At 46.4% G+C, this 13,509-nt stretch overlaps 1 non-coding gene across 1 annotated transcript; it reads right to left on the bottom strand.

The window, feature by feature from the left end:
* Positions 1–1,171: 1,171 nt before the first annotated feature.
* TRNAV-CAC (transfer RNA valine (anticodon CAC)) lies at positions 1,172–1,244 on the bottom strand. The gene has a single exon. It is a non-coding gene; the product is annotated as a tRNA-Val (tRNA).
* Positions 1,245–13,509: the final 12,265 nt, after the last annotated feature.

Raw genomic sequence — 13,509 nt, 5'->3', positions numbered from 1 at the left:
ATTCGGCAACAAAGCCAAGAACTTCATATATTGTAGTTTGATAGGGTATTATTTCAACACCAAGAAGAGACTGGTTTCACTGGGGATTGAACCCAGGACCTTCTTCGTGTTAAGCAGACGTGATGACCACTACACTATGAAACCTGTGAAATCCTGCAAAGCAATGGCAATTGGAGACGAGTTTTGACCGCTAGGGAAAAAAAAAAATTCTTAGTTCTGTTGGTGATGGAAGCCAAAACATCCCATCATTCTGCAACAAAGCCAATAACTTCATATATTGTAGTTTGATAGGGTATTATTTCAACACCAAGAACAGACTGGTTTTACTGGGTATTAAACCCAGGACCGTCTACGTGTTAAGCAGACATGATGACCACTACACTATGAATCCTGATGAAAAGTTATTGTGTATTGGCTAGCAGAGCAGAATTGTGACTGACAGGGCCTTTTTATTGCTGAAGGAAAGTATTTTTGGTAATGAAACATTTCCAATTTTTATTACATATTTTACGAGTTTTATTCCTACAAAGGGATATTGCTTAAATTGAAGTTTACATTGAATGTGTTACTTTTTTCGACATAGTTTAGTCGTTTGCTTTTGTATTTATGGGAACTATATATTTTAAAACAAACAGGTTTTTTTATAATATGGGATTATGTTTTCTGCTAAAATGTTCAATAAAAAAGAAACCCAAAATCGTAGTTCTCCTTGTGATAGAAGCCAAAATGTATTGTCATTTGGCAACGAAACCAAGAATTTCATACTTTACAGGTTGATAGGAAATTACTTCAACACCGAAAACAGATTGGTTTCACTGGGTATTGAACCCAGAACGTTCTGCATATGAAGCAGACTTGATGACCACCACACTTTAAAACCTGTGATTCCTGCAAAGTAATGGCAATTAGAGACGAAATTTGACTGCCAGGAAAAAAAAAAATTCGTAGTTCTGTTGGTTATGGAAGCTAAAACATCCCGTCATTCGGCAACAAAGCCAAGAACTTCATGTATTGCAGTTGGATAGGGTATTATTTTAACACCAAGAACAGACTGGTTTTACTGGGGATTAAACCCAGGACCTTCTGCGTGTTAAGCAGACGTGATGACCACTACATTATGAAACCTGTGAAATCCTGTTGATAGCAAATTACTTCAACAGCGAAAACGGATTGGTTTCACTGGGGATTGAACCCAGGACCTTCTGCGTGTGAAGCAGACGTGATGACCACTACACTATGAAACCTGCGAAATCCTGCAAAGCAATGGCAATTGAAAACGAGTTTTGACAGCCAGGGGAAAAAAATTATTAGTTCTGTGGGTGATGGAAGCCAAAACATCCTATCATTCGGCAACAAAGCCAAGAACTTCATATATTGTAGTTTGATAGGGTATTATTTCAACACCGAGAACAGTTTGCTTTTACTGGGGATTGAACCAGTGTTAAGCAGACGTGATAACTACTACACTATGAAACCTTCTGGAAAGTTACTATGTATTGGCAAATATTCAAATTGTCTCTCCAGTAAAGGAGACAAACTCTAGCACAGCGCCACCTATTGGAAGTAGCGATCCTAAAAGTCACAAGTGGATTTTTGACAATCCTTTGCAATATGACTCAGGATATATAAGCCAGATCAGAATCCCAATTTGCAGACACGGTGTTTCGGGGTGCTTGCCCCTCGTCAGTGCAAAGTATGGGGGTGTCTGATCTGGCTCATGAGAAAGCTATGTGGGGACCACGGGGGAACACTATTCTCCTTAAGGAGACTTTGCAAGCCAGTCTGGCTGCCAGGTAAGGGGACTTATAGCTGCAATGCCCCTCTGGGAAATAGGGAAATATTCAAATTGTCTCTCCAGTAAAGGAGACAAACTCTAGCACAGCGCCACCTATTGGAAGTAGCGATCCTAAAAGTCACAAGTGGATTTTTGACAATCCTTTGCAATATGACTCAGGATATATAAGCCAGATCAGAATCCCAATTTGCAGACACGGTGTTTCGGGGTGCTTGCCCCTCGTCAGTGCAAAGTATGGGGGTGTCTGATCTGGCTCATGAGAAAGCTATGTGGGGACCACGGGGGAACACTATTCTCCTTAAGGAGACTTTGCAAGCCAGTCTGGCTGCCAGGTAAGGGGACTTATAGCTGCAATGCCCCTCTGGGAAATAGGGAAATATTCAAATTGTCTCTCCAGTAAAGGAGACAAACTCTAGCACAGCGCCACCTATTGGAAGTAGCGATCCTAAAAGTCACAAGTGGATTTTTGACAATCCTTTGCAATATGACTCAGGATATATAAGCCAGATCAGAATCCCAATTTGCAGACACGGTGTTTCGGGGTGCTTGCCCCTCGTCAGTGCAAAGTATGGGGGTGTCTGATCTGGCTCATGAGAAAGCTATGTGGGGACCACGGGGGAACACTATTCTCCTTAAGGAGACTTTGCAAGCCAGTCTGGCTGCCAGGTAAGGGGACTTATAGCTGCAATGCCCCTCTGGGAAATAGGGAAATATTCAAATTGTCTCTCCAGTAAAGGAGACAAACTCTAGCACAGCGCCACCTATTGGAAGTAGCGATCCTAAAAGTCACAAGTGGATTTTTGACAATCCTTTGCAATATGACTCAGGATATATAAGCCAGATCAGAATCCCAATTTGCAGACACGGTGTTTCGGGGTGCTTGCCCCTCGTCAGTGCAAAGTATGGGGGTGTCTGATCTGGCTCATGAGAAAGCTATGTGGGGACCACGGGGGAACACTATTCTCCTTAAGGAGACTTTGCAAGCCAGTCTGGCTGCCAGGTAAGGGGACTTATAGCTGCAATGCCCCTCTGGGAAATAGGGAAATATTCAAATTGTCTCTCCAGTAAAGGAGACAAACTCTAGCACAGCGCCACCTATTGGAAGTAGCGATCCTAAAAGTCACAAGTGGATTTTTGACAATCCTTTGCAATATGACTCAGGATATATAAGCCAGATCAGAATCCCAATTTGCAGACACGGTGTTTCGGGGTGCTTGCCCCTCGTCAGTGCAAAGTATGGGGGTGTCTGATCTGGCTCATGAGAAAGCTATGTGGGGACCACGGGGGAACACTATTCTCCTTAAGGAGACTTTGCAAGCCAGTCTGGCTGCCAGGTAAGGGGACTTATAGCTGCAATGCCCCTCTGGGAAATAGGGAAATATTCAAATTGTCTCTCCAGTAAAGGAGACAAACTCTAGCACAGCGCCACCTATTGGAAGTAGCGATCCTAAAAGTCACAAGTGGATTTTTGACAATCCTTTGCAATATGACTCAGGATATATAAGCCAGATCAGAATCCCAATTTGCAGACACGGTGTTTCGGGGTGCTTGCCCCTCGTCAGTGCAAAGTATGGGGGTGTCTGATCTGGCTCATGAGAAAGCTATGTGGGGACCACTATTCTCCTTAAGGAGACTTTGCAAGCCAGTCTGGCTGCCAGGTAAGGGGACTTATAGCTGCAATGCCCCTCTGGGAAATAGGGAAATATTCAAATTGTCTCTCCAGTAAAGGAGACAAACTCTAGCACAGCGCCACCTATTGGAAGTAGCGATCCTAAAAGTCACAAGTGGATTTTTGACAATCCTTTGCAATATGACTCAGGATATATAAGCCAGATCAGAATCCCAATTTGCAGACACGGTGTTTCGGGGTGCTTTCCCCTCGTCAGTGCAAAGTATGGGGGTGTCTGATCTGGCTCATGAGAAAGCTATGTGGAGACCACGGGGGAACACTATTCTCCTTAAGGAGACTTTGCAAGCCAGTCTGGCTGCCAGGTAAGGGGACTTATAGCTGCAATGCCCCTCTGGGAAATAGGGAAATATTCAAATTGTCTCTCCAGTAAAGGAGACAAACTCTAGCACAGCGCCACCTATTGGAAGTAGCGATCCTAAAAGTCACAAGTGGATTTTTGACAATCCTTTGCAATATGACTCAGGATATATAAGCCAGATCAGAATCCCAATTTGCAGACACGGTGTTTCGGGGTGCTTGCCCCTCGTCAGTGCAAAGTATGGGGGTGTCTGATCTGGCTCATGAGAAAGCTATGTGGGGACCACGGGGGAACACTATTCTCCTTAAGGAGACTTTGCAAGCCAGTCTGGCTGCCAGGTAAGGGGACTTATAGCTGCAATGCCCCTCTGGGAAATAGGGAAATATTCAAATTGTCTCTCCAGTAAAGGAGACAAACTCTAGCACAGCGCCACCTATTGGAAGTAGCGATCCTAAAAGTCACAAGTGGATTTTTGACAATCCTTTGCAATATGACTCAGGATATATAAGCCAGATCAGAATCCCAATTTGCAGACACGGTGTTTCGGGGTGCTTGCCCCTCGTCAGTGCAAAGTATGGGGGTGTCTGATCTGGCTCATGAGAAAGCTATGTGGGGACCACGGGGGAACACTATTCTCCTTAAGGAGACTTTGCAAGCCAGTCTGGCTGCCAGGTGAGGGGACTTATAGCTGCAATGCCCCTCTGGGAAATAGGGAAATATTCAAATTGTCTCTCCAGTAAAGGAGACAAACTCTAGCACAGCGCCACCTATTGGAAGTAGCGATCCTAAAAGTCACAAGTGGATTTTTGACAATCCTTTGCAATATGACTCAGGATATATAAGCCAGATCAGAATCCCAATTTGCAGACACGGTGTTTCGGGGTGCTTGCCCCTCGTCAGTGCAAAGTATGGGGGTGTCTGATCTGGCTCATGAGAAAGCTATGTGGGGACCACGGGGGAACACTATTCTCCTTAAGGAGACTTTGCAAGCCAGTCTGGCTGCCAGGTAAGGGGACTTATAGCTGCAATGCCCCTCTGGGAAATAGGGAAATATTCAAATTGTCTCTCCAGTAAAGGAGACAAACTCTAGCACAGCGCCACCTATTGGAAGTAGCGATCCTAAAAGTCACAAGTGGATTTTTGACAATCCTTTGCAATATGACTCAGGATATATAAGCCAGATCAGAATCCCAATTTGCAGACACGGTGTTTCGGGGTGCTTGCCCCTCGTCAGTGCAAAGTATGGGGGTGTCTGATCTGGCTCATGAGAAAGCTATGTGGGGACCACGGGGGAACACTATTCTCCTTAAGGAGACTTTGCAAGCCAGTCTGGCTGCCAGGTAAGGGGACTTATAGCTGCAATGCCCCTCTGGGAAATATTCAAATTGTCTCTCCAGTAAAGGAGACAAACTCTAGCACAGCGCCACCTATTGGAAGTAGCGATCCTAAAAGTCACAAGTGGATTTTTGACAATCCTTTGCAATATGACTCAGGATATATAAGCCAGATCAGAATCCCAATTTGCAGACACGGTGTTTCGGGGTGCTTGCCCCTCGTCAGTGCAAAGTATGGGGGTGTCTGATCTGGCTCATGAGAAAGCTATGTGGGGACCACGGGGGAACACTATTCTCCTTAAGGAGACTTTGCAAGCCAGTCTGGCTGCCAGGTAAGGGGACTTATAGCTGCAATGCCCCTCTGGGAAATAGGGAAATATTCAAATTGTCTCTCCAGTAAAGGAGACAAACTCTAGCACAGCGCCACCTATTGGAAGTAGCGATCCTAAAAGTCACAAGTGGATTTTTGACAATCCTTTGCAATATGACTCAGGATATATAAGCCAGATCAGAATCCCAATTTGCAGACACGGTGTTTCGGGGTGCTTGCCCCTCGTCAGTGCAAAGTATGGGGGTGTCTGATCTGGCTCATGAGAAAGCTATGTGGGGACCACGGGGGAACACTATTCTCCTTAAGGAGACTTTGCAAGCCAGTCTGGCTGCCAGGTAAGGGGACTTATAGCTGCAATGCCCCTCTGGGAAATAGGGAAATATTCAAATTGTCTCTCCAGTAAAGGAGACAAACTCTAGCACAGCGCCACCTATTGGAAGTAGCGATCCTAAAAGTCACAAGTGGATTTTTGACAATCCTTTGCAATATGACTCAGGATATATAAGCCAGATCAGAATCCCAATTTGCAAACACGGTGTTTCGGGGTGCTTGCCCCTCGTCAGTGCAAAGTATGGGGGTGTCTGATCTGGCTCATGAGAAAGCTATGTGGGGACCACGGGGGAACACTATTCTCCTTAAGGAGACTTTGCAAGCCAGTCTGGCTGCCAGGTAAGGGGACTTATAGCTGCAATGCCCCTCTGGGAAATAGGGAAATATTCAAATTGTCTCTCCAGTAAAGGAGACAAACTCTAGCACAGCGCCACCTATTGGAAGTAGCGATCCTAAAAGTCACAAGTGGATTTTTGACAATCCTTTGCAATATGACTCAGGATATATAAGCCAGATCAGAATCCCAATTTGCAGACACGGTGTTTCGGGGTGCTTGCCCCTTGTCAGTGCAAAGTATGGGGGTGTCTGATCTGGCTCATGAGAAAGCTATGTGGGGACCACGGGGGAACACTATTCTCCTTAAGGAGACTTTGCAAGCCAGTCTGGCTGCCAGGTAAGGGGACTTATAGCTGCAATGCCCCTCTGGGAAATAGGGAAATATTCAAATTGTCTCTCCAGTAAAGGAGACAAACTCTAGCACAGCGCCACCTATTGGAAGTAGCGATCCTAAAAGTCACAAGTGGATTTTTGACAATCCTTTGCAATATGACTCAGGATATATAAGCCAGATCAGAATCCCAATTTGCAGACACGGTGTTTCGGGGTGCTTGCCCCTCGTCAGTGCAAAGTATGGGGGTGTCTGATCTGGCTCATGAGAAAGCTATGTGGGGACCACGGGGGAACACTATTCTCCTTAAGGAGACTTTGCAAGCCAGTCTGGCTGCCAGGTAAGGGGACTTATAGCTGCAATGCCCCTCTGGGAAATAGGGAAATATTCAAATTGTCTCTCCAGTAAAGGAGACAAACTCTAGCACAGCGCCACCTATTGGAAGTAGCGATCCTAAAAGTCACAAGTGGATTTTTGACAATCCTTTGCAATATGACTCAGGATATAAAAGCCAGATCAGAATCCCAATTTGCAGACACGGTGTTTCGGGGTGCTTGCCCCTCGTCAGTGCAAAGTATGGGGGTGTCTGATCTGGCTCATGAGAAAGCTATGTGGGGACCACGGGGGAACACTATTCTCCTTAAGGAGACTTTGCAAGCCAGTCTGGCTGCCAGGTAAGGGGACTTATAGCTGCAATGCCCCTCTGGGAAATATTCAAATTGTCTCTCCAGTAAAGGAGACAAACTCTAGCACAGCGCCACCTATTGGAAGTAGCGATCCTAAAAGTCACAAGTGGATTTTTGACAATCCTTTGCAATATGACTCAGGATATATAAGCCAGATCAGAATCCCAATTTGCAGACACGGTGTTTCGGGGTGCTTGCCCCTCGTCAGTGCAAAGTATGGGGGGTGTCTGATCTGGCTCATGAGAAAGCTATGTGGGGACCACGGGGGAACACTATTCTCCTTAAGGAGACTTTGCAAGCCAGTCTGGCTGCCAGGTAAGGGGACTTATAGCTGCAATGCCCCTCTGGGAAATAGGGAAATATTCAAATTGTCTCTCCAGTAAAGGAGACAAACTCTAGCACAGCGCCACCTATTGGAAGTAGCGATCCTAAAAGTCACAAGTGGATTTTTGACAATCCTTTGCAATATGACTCAGGATATATAAGCCAGATCAGAATCCCAATTTGCAGACACGGTGTTTCGGGGTGCTTGCCCCTCGTCAGTGCAAAGTATGGGGGTGTCTGATCTGGCTCATAAGAAAGCTATGTGGGGACCACGGGGGAACACTATTCTCCTTAAGGAGACTTTGCAAGCCAGTCTGGCTGCCAGGTAAGGGGACTTATAGCTGCAATGCCCCTCTGGGAAATAGGGAAATATTCAAATTGTCTCTCCAGTAAAGGAGACAAACTCTAGCACAGCGCCACCTATTGGAAGTAGCGATCCTAAAAGTCACAAGTGGATTTTTGACAATCCTTTGCAATATGACTCAGGATATATAAGCCAGATCAGAATCCCAATTTGCAGACACGGTGTTTCGGGGTGCTTGCCCCTCGTCAGTGCAAAGTATGGGGGTGTCTGATCTGGCTCATGAGAAAGCTATGTGAGGACCACTATTCTCCTTAAGGAGACTTTGCAAGCCAGTCTGGCTGCCAGGTAAGGGGACTTATAGCTGCAATGCCCCTCTGGGAAATAGGGAAATATTCAAATTGTCTCTCCAGTAAAGGAGACAAACTCTAGCACAGCGCCACCTATTGGAAGTAGCGATCCTAAAAGTCACAAGTGGATTTTTGACAATCCTTTGCAATATGACTCAGGATATATAAGCCAGATCAGAATCCCAATTTGCAGACACGGTGTTTCGGGGTGCTTTCCCCTCGTCAGTGCAAAGTATGGGGGTGTCTGATCTGGCTCATGAGAAAGCTATGTGGGGACCACGGGGGAACACTATTCTCCTTAAGGAGACTTTGCAAGCCAGTCTGGCTGCCAGGTAAGGGGACTTATAGCTGCAATGCCCCTCTGGGAAATAGGGAAATATTCAAATTGTCTCTCCAGTAAAGGAGACAAACTCTAGCACAGCGCCACCTATTGGAAGTAGCGATCCTAAAAGTCACAAGTGGATTTTTGACAATCCTTTGCAATATGACTCAGGATATATAAGCCAGATCAGAATCCCAATTTGCAGACACGGTGTTTCGGGGTGCTTGCCCCTCGTCAGTGCAAAGTATGGGGGTGTCTGATCTGGCTCATGAGAAAGCTATGTGGGGACCACGGGGGAACACTATTCTCCTTAAGGAGACTTTGCAAGCCAGTCTGGCTGCCAGGTAAGGGGACTTATAGCTGCAATGCCCCTCTGGGAAATAGGGAAATATTCAAATTGTCTCTCCAGTAAAGGAGACAAACTCTAGCACAGCGCCACCTATTGGAAGTAGCGATCCTAAAAGTCACAAGTGGATTTTTGACAATCCTTTGCAATATGACTCAGGATATATAAGCCAGATCAGAATCCCAATTTGCAGACACGGTGTTTCGGGGTGCTTGCCCCTCGTCAGTGCAAAGTATGGGGGTGTCTGATCTGGCTCATGAGAAAGCTATGTGGGGACCACGGGGGAACACTATTCTCCTTAAGGAGACTTTGCAAGCCAGTCTGGCTGCCAGGTGAGGGGACTTATAGCTGCAATGCCCCTCTGGGAAATAGGGAAATATTCAAATTGTCTCTCCAGTAAAGGAGACAAACTCTAGCACAGCGCCACCTATTGGAAGTAGCGATCCTAAAAGTCACAAGTGGATTTTTGACAATCCTTTGCAATATGACTCAGGATATATAAGCCAGATCAGAATCCCAATTTGCAGACACGGTGTTTCGGGGTGCTTGCCCCTCGTCAGTGCAAAGTATGGGGGTGTCTGATCTGGCTCATGAGAAAGCTATGTGGGGACCACGGGGGAACACTATTCTCCTTAAGGAGACTTTGCAAGCCAGTCTGGCTGCCAGGTAAGGGGACTTATAGCTGCAATGCCCCTCTGGGAAATAGGGAAATATTCAAATTGTCTCTCCAGTAAAGGAGACAAACTCTAGCACAGCGCCACCTATTGGAAGTAGCGATCCTAAAAGTCACAAGTGGATTTTTGACAATCCTTTGCAATATGACTCAGGATATATAAGCCAGATCAGAATCCCAATTTGCAGACACGGTGTTTCGGGGTGCTTGCCCCTCGTCAGTGCAAAGTATGGGGGTGTCTGATCTGGCTCATGAGAAAGCTATGTGGGGACCACGGGGGAACACTATTCTCCTTAAGGAGACTTTGCAAGCCAGTCTGGCTGCCAGGTAAGGGGACTTATAGCTGCAATGCCCCTCTGGGAAATATTCAAATTGTCTCTCCAGTAAAGGAGACAAACTCTAGCACAGCGCCACCTATTGGAAGTAGCGATCCTAAAAGTCACAAGTGGATTTTTGACAATCCTTTGCAATATGACTCAGGATATATAAGCCAGATCAGAATCCCAATTTGCAGACACGGTGTTTCGGGGTGCTTGCCCCTCGTCAGTGCAAAGTATGGGGGTGTCTGATCTGGCTCATGAGAAAGCTATGTGGGGACCACGGGGGAACACTATTCTCCTTAAGGAGACTTTGCAAGCCAGTCTGGCTGCCAGGTAAGGGGACTTATAGCTGCAATGCCCCTCTGGGAAATAGGGAAATATTCAAATTGTCTCTCCAGTAAAGGAGACAAACTCTAGCACAGCGCCACCTATTGGAAGTAGCGATCCTAAAAGTCACAAGTGGATTTTTGACAATCGTTTGCAATATGACTCAGGATATATAAGCCAGATCAGAATCCCAATTTGCAGACACGGTGTTTCGGGGTGCTTGCCCCTCGTCAGTGCAAAGTATGGGGGTGTCTGATCTGGCTCATGAGAAAGCTATGTGGGGACCACGGGGGAACACTATTCTCCTTAAGGAGACTTTGCAAGCCAGTCTGGCTGCCAGGTAAGGGGACTTATAGCTGCAATGCCCCTCTGGGAAATAGGGAAATATTCAAATTGTCTCTCCAGTAAAGGAGACAAACTCTAGCACAGCGCCACCTATTGGAAGTAGCGATCCTAAAAGTCACAAGTGGATTTTTGACAATCCTTTGCAATATGACTCAGGATATATAAGCCAGATCAGAATCCCAATTTGCAAACACGGTGTTTCGGGGTGCTTGCCCCTCGTCAGTGCAAAGTATGGGGGTGTCTGATCTGGCTCATGAGAAAGCTATGTGGGGACCACGGGGGAACACTATTCTCCTTAAGGAGACTTTGCAAGCCAGTCTGGCTGCCAGGTAAGGGGACTTATAGCTGCAATGCCCCTCTGGGAAATAGGGAAATATTCAAATTGTCTCTCCAGTAAAGGAGACAAACTCTAGCACAGCGCCACCTATTGGAAGTAGCGATCCTAAAAGTCACAAGTGGATTTTTGACAATCCTTTGCAATATGACTCAGGATATATAAGCCAGATCAGAATCCCAATTTGCAGACACGGTGTTTCGGGGTGCTTGCCCCTTGTCAGTGCAAAGTATGGGGGTGTCTGATCTGGCTCATGAGAAAGCTATGTGGGGACCACGGGGGAACACTATTCTCCTTAAGGAGACTTTGCAAGCCAGTCTGGCTGCCAGGTAAGGGGACTTATAGCTGCAATGCCCCTCTGGGAAATAGGGAAATATTCAAATTGTCTCTCCAGTAAAGGAGACAAACTCTAGCACAGCGCCACCTATTGGAAGTAGCGATCCTAAAAGTCACAAGTGGATTTTTGACAATCCTTTGCAATATGACTCAGGATATATAAGCCAGATCAGAATCCCAATTTGCAGACACGGTGTTTCGGGGTGCTTGCCCCTCGTCAGTGCAAAGTATGGGGGTGTCTGATCTGGCTCATGAGAAAGCTATGTGGGGACCACGGGGGAACACTATTCTCCTTAAGGAGACTTTGCAAGCCAGTCTGGCTGCCAGGTAAGGGGACTTATAGCTGCAATGCCCCTCTGGGAAATAGGGAAATATTCAAATTGTCTCTCCAGTAAAGGAGACAAACTCTAGCACAGCGCCACCTATTGGAAGTAGCGATCCTAAAAGTCACAAGTGGATTTTTGACAATCCTTTGCAATATGACTCAGGATATAAAAGCCAGATCAGAATCCCAATTTGCAGACACGGTGTTTCGGGGTGCTTGCCCCTCGTCAGTGCAAAGTATGGGGGTGTCTGATCTGGCTCATGAGAAAGCTATGTGGGGACCACGGGGGAACACTATTCTCCTTAAGGAGACTTTGCAAGCCAGTCTGGCTGCCAGGTAAGGGGACTTATAGCTGCAATGCCCCTCTGGGAAATATTCAAATTGTCTCTCCAGTAAAGGAGACAAACTCTAGCACAGCGCCACCTATTGGAAGTAGCGATCCTAAAAGTCACAAGTGGATTTTTGACAATCCTTTGCAATATGACTCAGCATATATAAGCCAGATCAGAATCCCAATTTGCAGACACGGTGTTTCGGGGTGCTTGCCCCTCGTCAGTGCAAAGTATGGGGGGTGTCTGATCTGGCTCATGAGAAAGCTATGTGGGGACCACGGGGGAACACTATTCTCCTTAAGGAGACTTTGCAAGCCAGTCTGGCTGCCAGGTAAGGGGACTTATAGCTGCAATGCCCCTCTGGGAAATAGGGAAATATTCAAATTGTCTCTCCAGTAAAGGAGACAAACTCTAGCACAGCGCCACCTATTGGAAGTAGCGATCCTAAAAGTCACAAGTGGATTTTTGACAATCCTTTGCAATATGACTCAGGATATATAAGCCAGATCAGAATCCCAATTTGCAGACACGGTGTTTCGGGGTGCTTGCCCCTCGTCAGTGCAAAGTATGGGGGTGTCTGATCTGGCTCATGAGAAAGCTATGTGGGGACCACGGGGGAACACTATTCTCCTTAAGGAGACTTTGCAAGCCAGTCTGGCTGCCAGGTAAGGGGACTTATAGCTGCAATGCCCCTCTGGGAAATAGGGAAATATTCAAATTGTCTCTCCAGTAAAGGAGACAAACTCTAGCACAGCGCCACCTATTGGAAGTAGCGATCCTAAAAGTCACAAGTGGATTTTTGACAATCCTTTGCAATATGACTCAGGATATATAAGCCAGATCAGAATCCCAATTTGCAGACACGGTGTTTCGGGGTGCTTGCCCCTCGTCAGTGCAAAGTATGGGGGTGTCTGATCTGGCTCATGAGAAAGCTATGTGGGGACCACGGGGGAACACTATTCTCCTTAAGGAGACTTTGCAAGCCAGTCTGGCTGCCAGGTAAGGGGACTTATAGCTGCAATGCCCCTCTGGGAAATAGGGAAATATTCAAATTGTCTCTCCAGTAAAGGAGACAAACTCTAGCACAGCGCCACCTATTGGAAGTAGCGATCCTAAAAGTCACAAGTGGATTTTTGACAATCCTTTGCAATATGACTCAGGATATATAAGCCAGATCAGAATCCCAATTTGCAGACACGGTGTTTCGGGGTGCTTGCCCCTCGTCAGTGCAAAGTATGGGGGTGTCTGATCTGGCTCATGAGAAAGCTATGTGGGGACCACGGGGGAACACTATTCTCCTTAAGGAGACTTTGCAAGCCAGTCTGGCTGCCAGGTAAGGGGACTTATAGCTGCAATGCCCCTCTGGGAAATAGGGAAATATTCAAATTGTCTCTCCAGTAAAGGAGACAAACTCTAGCACAGCGCCACCTATTGGAAGTAGCGATCCTAAAAGTCACAAGTGGATTTTTGACAATCCTTTGCAATATGACTCAGCATATATAAGCCAGATCAGAATCCCAATTTGCAGACACGGTGTTTCGGGGTGCTTGCCCCTCGTCAGTGCAAAGTATGGGGGTGTCTGATCTGGCTCATGAGAAAGCTATGTGGGGACCACGGGGGAACACTATTCTCCTTAAGGAGACTTTGCAAGCCAGTCTGGCTGCCAGGTAAGGGGACTTATAGCTGCAATGCCCCTCTGGGAAATAGGGAAATATTCAAATTGTCTCTCCAGTAAAGGAGACA

This window comes from Anomaloglossus baeobatrachus, chromosome 2, assembly GCF_048569485.1.
Source record: "Anomaloglossus baeobatrachus isolate aAnoBae1 chromosome 2, aAnoBae1.hap1, whole genome shotgun sequence".
Taxonomy (NCBI): Eukaryota; Metazoa; Chordata; class Amphibia; order Anura; family Aromobatidae; genus Anomaloglossus; species Anomaloglossus baeobatrachus.
The sequence above is the reverse complement of the archived record's forward strand: the minus strand, read 5'-3'. Positions and strand labels throughout refer to the sequence as shown.